This window comes from Taudactylus pleione, unplaced genomic scaffold (genome assembly GCF_031769625.1).
Source record: "Taudactylus pleione unplaced genomic scaffold, aTauple2 ptg000285l, whole genome shotgun sequence".
NCBI lineage: Eukaryota > Metazoa > Chordata > Amphibia > Anura > Myobatrachidae > Taudactylus > Taudactylus pleione.
The window spans coordinates 441,270-450,227 of record NW_028284687.1 but is presented as its reverse complement, the minus strand read 5'-3'; the positions used below and the strand labels follow the sequence as shown (position 1 = coordinate 450,227).

Sequence of the window (8,958 nt, the reverse complement as noted above, 5' to 3'; positions counted from 1 at the left end):
ATGTGTGTGAGAGGCTGCTGTGAGTGTGACCCTCTGTATGTGTGAGAGCTGCTGTGAGTGTGACACTGTGTATGTGTGAGAGGCTGCTGCTGTGAGTGTAACCCTGTGTATGTGTGAGAGCTGCTGTGAGTGTGACCCTGTGTGTATGTGAGAGCTTCCGTGAGTGTGACCCTGTGTATGTGTGAGAGCAGCCGTGAGTGTGAACCTGTTTGTGTGAGTGTGACCCTACGTATGTGTGAGAGCTTCTGTGAGTGTTTGAGAGGCTGCCGTGAGTGTGAACCTATGTATGTGTGAGAGCTGCTGTGAGTGTGACCCTACGTATGTGTGAGAGCTGCTGTGAGTGTTTGAGAGGCTGCCGTGAGTGTGAACCTATGTATGTGTGAGAGCTGCTGTGAGTGTGACCCTGTGTATGTGTAATATCTGCTGTAAGTGTGACCCTGTGTATGTGTGAGCTGCTTTGCGTGTGACCCTGTGTATGTGTGATAGCTGCTGTGGGTGTGACCCTGTGTATGTGTGAGAGATGCTGTGAGTGTGACCCTGTGTATGTGTGTTAGCTGCTGTGAGTGTGACCCTGTGTATGTGTGATAGCTGCTGTGAGTGTGACCCTGTGTATGTGTGAGAGATGCTGTGAGTGTGACCCTGTGTATGTGTGTTAGCTGCTGTGAGTGTGACCCTGTGTATGTGTGAGAGATGCTGTGAGTGTGACCCTGTGTATTTGTGAGAGCTGCTGTGAGTGTGACCCTGTGTATGTGTGATAGCTGCTGTGGGTGTGACCCTGTGTATGTGTGAGAGATGCTGTGAGTGTGACCCTGTGTATGTGTGTTAGCTGCTGTGAGTGTGACCCTCTGTATGTGTGAGAGCTGCCGTGAGTGTGACCCTGTGTATGTGTGACAGCTGCCGTAAATGTGACCCTGTGTATGTGTGACAGCTGCCGTAAATGTGACACTGTGTATGTGTGACAGCTGCCGTAAGTGTCGCCCTGTGTATGTGTGACAGCTGCCGTAAATGTGACCCTGTGTATGTGTGACAGCTGCCGTAAATGTGATCCTGTGTATGTGTGAGAGCTGCTGAGAGTGTGACCCTGTGTATGTGTGTTAGCTGCTGTGGGTGTGACCCTCTGTATGTTTGAGAGCTGCTGTGAGTGTGACCTTGTGTATGTGTGAGAGCTGCTGTGAGTGTGACCCTGTGTATGTGTGAGAGGCTGCTATGAGTGTGGCCCTGTGTATGTGTGAGAGGCTGCTGCTGTGAGTGTGACCCTGTGTATGTCTGAGAGCTGCCGTGAGTGTGACCCTGTGTATGCGTGAAAGCTGCTGTGTGTGTGACACTATGTATGTGTGAGAGCTGCTGTGAGTGTGACCCTATGTGTGTGAGAGGCTGCTGTGAGTGTGACCCTCTGTATGTGTGAGAGCTGCTGTGAGTGTGACCCTGTGTATGTGTGAGAGGCTGCTGCTGTGAGTGTAACCCTGTGTATGTGTGAGAGCTGCTGTGAGTGTGACCCTGTGTATATGAGAGCTTCCGTGAGTGTGACGGTGTGTATGTGTGAGAGCAGCCGTGAGTGTTTGAGAGGCTGCCGTGAGTGTGAACCTATGTATGTGTGAGAGCTGCTGTGAGTGTGACCCTACGTATGTGTGAGAGCTGCTGTGAGTGTTTGAGAGGCTGACGTGAGTGTGAACCTATGTATGTGTGAGAGCTGCTGTGAGTGTGACCCTGTGTATGTGTAATAGCTGCTGTAAGTGTGACCCTGTGTATGTGTGAGCTGCTGTGAGTGTGGTCCTGTGTATGTGTGAGAGCTGCTTTGCGTGTGACCCTATGTATGTGTGAGAGCTGCTGTGAGTGTGACCCTGTGTATGTGTGAGAGCTGCTGTGAGTGTGACCCTATGTATGTGAGAGCTGCTGTGAGTGTGACCCTGTGTATGTGTGAGCTGCTGTGAGTGTGACCCTATGTATGTGTGAGAGCTGCTGTGAGTGTGACCCTGTGTTTGTGTGATAGCTGCTGTGAGTGTGACCCTGTGTATGTGTGAGAGCTGCTGTGAGTGTGACCCTGTGTATGTGTGAGAGGCTGCTGTGAGTGTAACCCTGTGTATGTGTGAGAGGCTGCTGTGAGTGTGACCCTGTGTATGTGTGAGAGCTGCTGTGAGTGTGACCCTGTGTATGTGTGAGAGCTGCTGTGAGTGTGACCCTGTGTATGTGTGAGAGCTGCTGTGAGTGTGACCCTGTGTATGTGTGAGAGCTGCTGTGAGTGTGACCCTGTGTATGTGTGAGAGCTGCTGTGAGTGTGACCCTGTGTATGTGAGAGCTGCTGTGAGTGGGACCCTATGTATGTGTGATAGCTGCTGTGAGTGTGACCCTGTGTATGTGTGAGAGCCTGTGTGAGAGATGCTGTGAGTGTGACCCTATGTATGTGTGAGAGCTGCTGTGAGGGTGACCCTATGTATGTGTGAGAGCTGCTGTGAGTGTGACCCTGTGTATGTGAGAGCTGCTGTGAGTGGGACCCTATGTATGTGTGATAGCTGCTGTGAGTGTGACCCTGTGTATGTGTGAGAGCCTGTGTGAGAGATGCTGTGAGTGTGACCCTATGTATGTGTGAGAAGCTGCCCTGAGTGTAACCCTATGTATGTGTGAGAGCTGCTGTGAGTGTGACCCTGTGTATGTGTGAGAGCTGCTGTGAGTGTGACCCTATGTATGTGTGAGCTGCTGTGAGTGTGACCCTATGTATGTGTGAGAGCTGCTGTGAGTGTGACCCTGTGTTTGTGTGATAGCTGCTGTGAGTGTGACCCTGTGTATGTGTGAGAGCTGCTGTGAGTTTGACCCTGTGTATGTGTGAGAGCTGCTGTGAGTGTGACCCTGTGTATGTGTGAGAGGCTGCTGTGAGTGTAACCCTGTGTATGTGTGAGAGGCTGCTGTGAGTGTGACCCTGTGTATGTGTGAGAGCTGCTGTGAGTGTGACCCTGTGTATGTGTGAGAGCTGCTGTGAGTGTGACCCTGTGTATGTGTGAGAGCTGCTGTGAGTGTGACCCTGTGTATGTGTGAGAGCTGCTGTGAGTGTGACCCTGTGTATGTGTGAGAGCTGCTGTGAGTGTGACCCTGTGTATGTGAGAGCTGCTGTGAGTGGGACCCTATGTATGTGTGATAGCTGCTGTGAGTGTGACCCTGTGTATGTGTGAGAGCCTGTGTGAGAGATGCTGTGAGTGTGACCCTATGTATGTGTGAGAGCTGCTGTGAGGGTGACCCTATGTATGTGTGAGAGCTGCTGTGAGTGTGACCCTGTGTATGTGAGAGCTGCTGTGAGTGGGACCCTATGTATGTGTGATAGCTGCTGTGAGTGTGACCCTGTGTATGTGTGAGAGCCTGTGTGAGAGATGCTGTGAGTGTGACCCTATGTATGTGTGAGAAGCTGCCCTGAGTGTAACCCTATGTATGTGTGCGAGCTTCTGTGAGTGTGACCCTGTGTATGTGTGAGAGCTGCCGTGAGTGTGAACCTGTGTATGTGTGAGTGTGACCCTACGTATGTGTGAGAGCTGCTGTGAGTGTTTGAGAGGCTGCCATGAGTGTGAACCTATGTATGTGTGAGAGCTGCTGTGAGTGTGACCCTATGTATGTGTGAGAGCTGCTGTGTGTGTGACCTTGTGTATGTGTGAGAGCTGCTGTGAGTGTGACCCTGTGTACGTGTGAGAGCTGCTGTGAGTGTGACCCTGTGTACGTGTGAGAGCTGCTGTGAGTGTGACCCTGTGAATGTGTGAGAGGCTGCTGCTGTGAGTGTGACCCTGTGTATATGTGAGAGCTGCTGTGAGTGTGACCCTGTGTATGTGTGATAGATGCTGTGAGTGTGACCCTGTGTATGTGTGAGAGCTGCTGTGAGTGTGACCCTGTGTATGTGTGAGAGCTGCTGTGAGTGTGACCCTGTGTATGCGTGAGAGCTGCTGTGAGTGTGACCCTGTGTATGTGAGAGAGCTGCTGTGAGTGTGACCCTGTGTATGTGTGAGAGCTGATGTGAGTGTGACCCTGTGTATGTGTGAGAGCTGCTGAGAGTGACCCTGTGTATGGGTGATAGCTGCTGTGAGTATGACCCTGTGTATGTGTGTTAGCTGCTGTGAGTGTGACCCTCTGTATGTGTGAGAGCTGCTGTGAGTGTGACCCTGTGTATGTGTGAGAGCTGCTGTCAGTGTGACCTTGTGTGTGTGACCCTTTGTATGTGTGAGAGCTGCTGTGAGTGTGACCCTGTGTATGTGAGAGCTGCTGTGAGTGTGACCCTGTGTATGTGTGAGAGCTGCTGTGAGTGTGACCCTGTGTATATGTGAGAGCTGCTGTGAGTGTGACCCTGTGTATGTGTGAGAGCTGCTGTTAGTGTGTTTGAGAGGCTGCCGTGAGTGTGACCCTGTGTATGTGTGTGTTTGCTGTTGTGAGTGTGACCCTGTGTATGTGAGAGCTGCTGTGAGTGTGACCCTATGTACGTGTGAGAGCTGCCGTGAGTGTGACCCTGTGTATGTGTGAGCTGCCGTGAGTGTGACCCTATTTATGTGTGAGAGCTGCCGTGAGTGTGACCCTGTGTATGTGTGAGAGGCTGCCGTGAGTGTGACCCTGTGTATGTGTGAGAGCTGCCGTGAGTCTGACCCTGTGTATGTGTGAGAGGCTGCCGTGAGTGTGACCCTGTGTATGTGTGAGAGCTGCCGTGAGTGTGACCCTATGTATGTGTGAGAGCTGCTGTGAGTGTGACCCTGTGTATGTGTCAGAGCTGCTGTGAGGGTGACCCTGTGTATGTGAGAGCTGCTGTGAGTGTGACCCTGTGTATGTGAGAGCTGCTGTGAGTGTGACCCTGTGTATGTGTGAGAGCTGCCGTGAGTGTGACCCTGTGTATGTGTGAGAGCTGCTGTGAGTGTGACCCTATGTATGTGTGAGAGCTGCTGTGAGTGTGACCCTGTGTATGTGTCAGAGCTGCTGTGAGGGTGACCCTGTGTATGTGAGAGCTGCTGTGAGTGTGACCCTGTGTATGTGAGAGCTGCTGTGAGTGTGACCCTGTGTATGTGTGAGAGCTGCCGTGAGTGTGACCCTGTGTATGTGTGACAGCTGCCGTGAGTGTGACCCTGTGTAGGTGTGAGAGCTGCCGTGAGTGTGACCCTGTGTATGTGTGACAGCTGCTGTGAGTGTGACCCTGTGTATGTGTGAGAGGCTGCTGTGAGTGTGACCCTGTGTATGTGTGAGAGCTGCCGTGAGTGTGACCCTGTGTATGTGTGAGAGCTGCCGTGAGTGTGACCCTGTGTAGGTGTGAGAGTTGCTGTAGGTTAGGGGTTGGCACTTATAGGGGTGAGGCCCCCTGTGATGAAGGGAGAACATTACATATACACAGCAGTATATATGGGAGCGGCGGCCATTTTCCTGTAGTACAGGCACTGTCACATCTCTTCCTATTAAAGCCGAAAGCTATTTAGTTTCTATAGTAACACAGACTTTCCGTGTCATGTGACCAGCAGCCAGCATTAGATTGGTTTAGAACATTCATCACTAGAGGATCAGCCTTTTTTCTGAGCTGTATGGCGGCGGCCATTTTTGTGTAGTTTATAGACTCCCAAGTTACACTTTATACGCCAGCTGTGGGCATGTGATGTGGACGTGGGCGGAGCCACAGAGTGCCTGACGCCATATTGTTTTTTGGACGTCACAGACCTGTAGGCTGATATTATACAGCGAGGCTGAGGTAATATATATCTATCATATTATATAGGGGGAGAGGGGACCGTACAGTGATATATGAGCGGGAATAACACAGCTTCCAGCACACACTGATATGTAGTATTATTATTATATAGGGGGAGAGGGGACCGTACAGTGATATATGAGCGGGAATAACACAGCTCCCAGCACACACTGATATGTGGTATTATTATTATATAGGGGAGAGGGGACTGTACAGTGATATATGAGGGGGAATAACACAGCTCCCAGCACACACTGATATGTGGTATTATTATTATATAGGGGGGAGGGGACTGTGCAGTGATATATGAGGGGGAATAACACAGCTCCCAGCACACACTGATATGTGGTATTATTATATAGGGGAGCGTACAGTGATATATGAGGGGGAATAACACAGCTCCCAGCACACACTGATATGTGGTTTTATTATTATATAGGGGAGAGGGGATCGTACAGTGATATATGAGGGGGAATAACACAACTCCCAGCACACACTGATATGTGATATTATTATTATATAGGGGAGAGGGGACCGTACAGTGATATATGAGGGGGAATAACACAACTCCCAGCACACACTGATATGTGGTATTATTATTATATAGGGGGAGAGGGGACCGTACAGTGATATATGAGGGGGAATAACTCAGCTCCCAGCACACACTGATATGTGGTATTATTATTATATAGGGGGAGAGGGGACTGTACAGTGATATATGAGGGGGAATAACACAGCTCCCAGCACACACTGATATGTGGTATTATTATTATATAGGGAGAGGGGACTGTACAGTGATATATGAGGGGGAATAACACAGCTCCCAGCACACACTGATATGTGGTATTATTATTATATAGGGGGGAGGGGACTGTGCAGTGATATATGAGGGGGAATAACTCAGCTCCCAGCACACACTGATATGTGGTATTATTATTATATAGGGGGGAGGGGACCGTACAGTGATATATGAGGGGGAATAACACAACTCCCAGCACACACTGATATGTGGTATTATTATTATATAGGGGAGAGGGGACCGTACAGTGATATATGAGGGGGAATAACACAACTCCCAGCACACACTGATATGTGGTATTATTATTATATAGGGGGAGAGGGGACCGTACAGTGATATATGAGGGGGAATAACTCAGCTCCCAGCACACACTGATATGTGGTATTATTATTATATAGGGGGAGAGGGGACTGTACAGTGATATTTGAGGGGGAATAACACAACTCCCAGCACACACTGATATGTGGTATTATTATTATATAGGGAGAGGGGACTGTACAGTGATATATGAGGGGGAATAACACAGCTCCCAGCACACACTGATATGTGGTATTATTATTATATAGGGGAGAGGGGACTGTACAGTGATATATGAGGGGGAATAACACAGCTCCCGGCACACACTGATATGTGGTATTATTATATAGGGAGAGGTGATTGTACAGTGATATGAGGGGGAATAACACAGCTCCCAGCACACACTGATATGTGGTATTATTATTATATAGACGGAGGGAACTGTACAGTGATATATGAGGGGGAATAACACAGCTCCCAGCACACACTGATATGTGGTATTATTATTATATAGGGGAGAGGGAACTGTACAGTGATATATGAGGGGAATAACACAGCTCCCAGCACACACTGATATGTGGTATTATTATATAGGGGAGAGGGGACTGTTCAGTGATATATGAGGGGGAATAACACAGCTCCCAGTACACACTGATATGTGCTATTATTATTATATAGGGGAGATGGGACCGTACAGTGATATATGAGGGGGAATAACACAGCTCCCAGCACACACTGATATGTGGTATTATTATTATATAGGGGAGAGGGGACTGTACAGTGATATATGAGGGGGAATAACACAGCTCCCAGCACACACTGATATGTGGTATTATTATTATATAGGGGAAAGGGGACTGTACAGTGATATATGAGGGGGAATAACACAGCTCCCAGCACACACACTGATATGTGGTATTATTATATAGAGGAGAGGGGACTGTACAGTGATATATGAGGGGGAATAACACAGCTCCCAGTACACACTGATATGTGCTATTATTATATAGGGGGGGAGGGGACTGTACAGTGATATATGAGGGGGAATAACACAGCTCCCAGCACACACTGATATGTGCTATTATTATATAGGGAGAGGGGACTGTACAGTGATATATGAGGGGGGATAACACAGCTCCCAGCACACACTAATATGTGGTATTACTATTATATAGGGGGGAGGAGACAGTACAGTGATATATGAGGGGGAATAACACAGCTCCCAGCACACACTGATATGTGCTATTATTATATAGGGGGAGAGGGGACTGTACAGTGATATATGAGGGGGAATAACACAGCTCCCAGCATACACTGATATGTGGTATTATTATATAGGGGGGAGGGGACTGTACAGTGATATATGAGGGAGAATAACAGCTCCCAGCACATACTGATATGTGCTATTATTATTATTTAGAGGAGAGGGGACTGTACAGTGATATATGAGGGGGGATAACACAGCTCCCAGTACACACTGATATGTGTTATTATTATATAGGGGAGAGGGGACTGTACAGTGATATATGAGGGGGAATAACACAGCTCCCAGCACACACTGATATGTGGTATTATTATAATATAGGGGGAGGGGACCGTACAGTGATATATGAGGGGGAATAACACCGCTCCCAGCACACACTGATATGTGATATTATTATATAGGGGAGAGGGGACCTTACAGTGATATATGAGGGGGAAGAACACAGCTCCCAGCACACACTGATATGTGGTATTATTATATAGGGGAGAGGGGACCGTACAGTGATATATGAGGGGGAAGAACACAGCTCCCAGCACACACTGATATGTGCTATTATTATTATATAGGGAGAGGGGACTGTACAGTGATATATGAGGGGGAATAACACCGCTCCCAGCACACACTGATATGTGGTATTCAGTGATCGCGCTGAGCGGAAAAAAATGTGGGTCCCAGGGACCCCTCACTTTAAAAAATTGGGGTCCTACTCCACATTTTCTGGGTCCCCATCACAATTTTTGCTTTTAAACTCCCCATATGCTATGAGATCACCCCACATACATTAAAGACATAGGACACTATGGAAATTCGGGCACCAAACACCAGGCAATATTGTTGTCCGTGCTAATGGAATAATCTGCAGCAGTCATTATAAGCAAAGAAACTAAGGACAGTGAGCTTCCAAAA

The 8,958-nt window shown here is 48.6% G+C and overlaps 1 protein-coding gene across 1 annotated transcript in view; it reads left to right on the top strand.

Annotated features, from left to right (window-relative positions):
• The first annotated feature begins 5,610 nt into the window (after positions 1-5,610).
• Positions 5,611-8,958, top strand: part of LOC148512027 (uncharacterized) — a 38,698-nt gene continuing 35,350 nt past the window's right edge. Inside the window, exon 1 of the mRNA XM_088482352.1 lies at positions 5,611-5,692. The gene's annotated coding sequence lies outside the window, so the exon portion shown is untranslated. The remainder of the gene's footprint in view (positions 5,693-8,958) is intronic.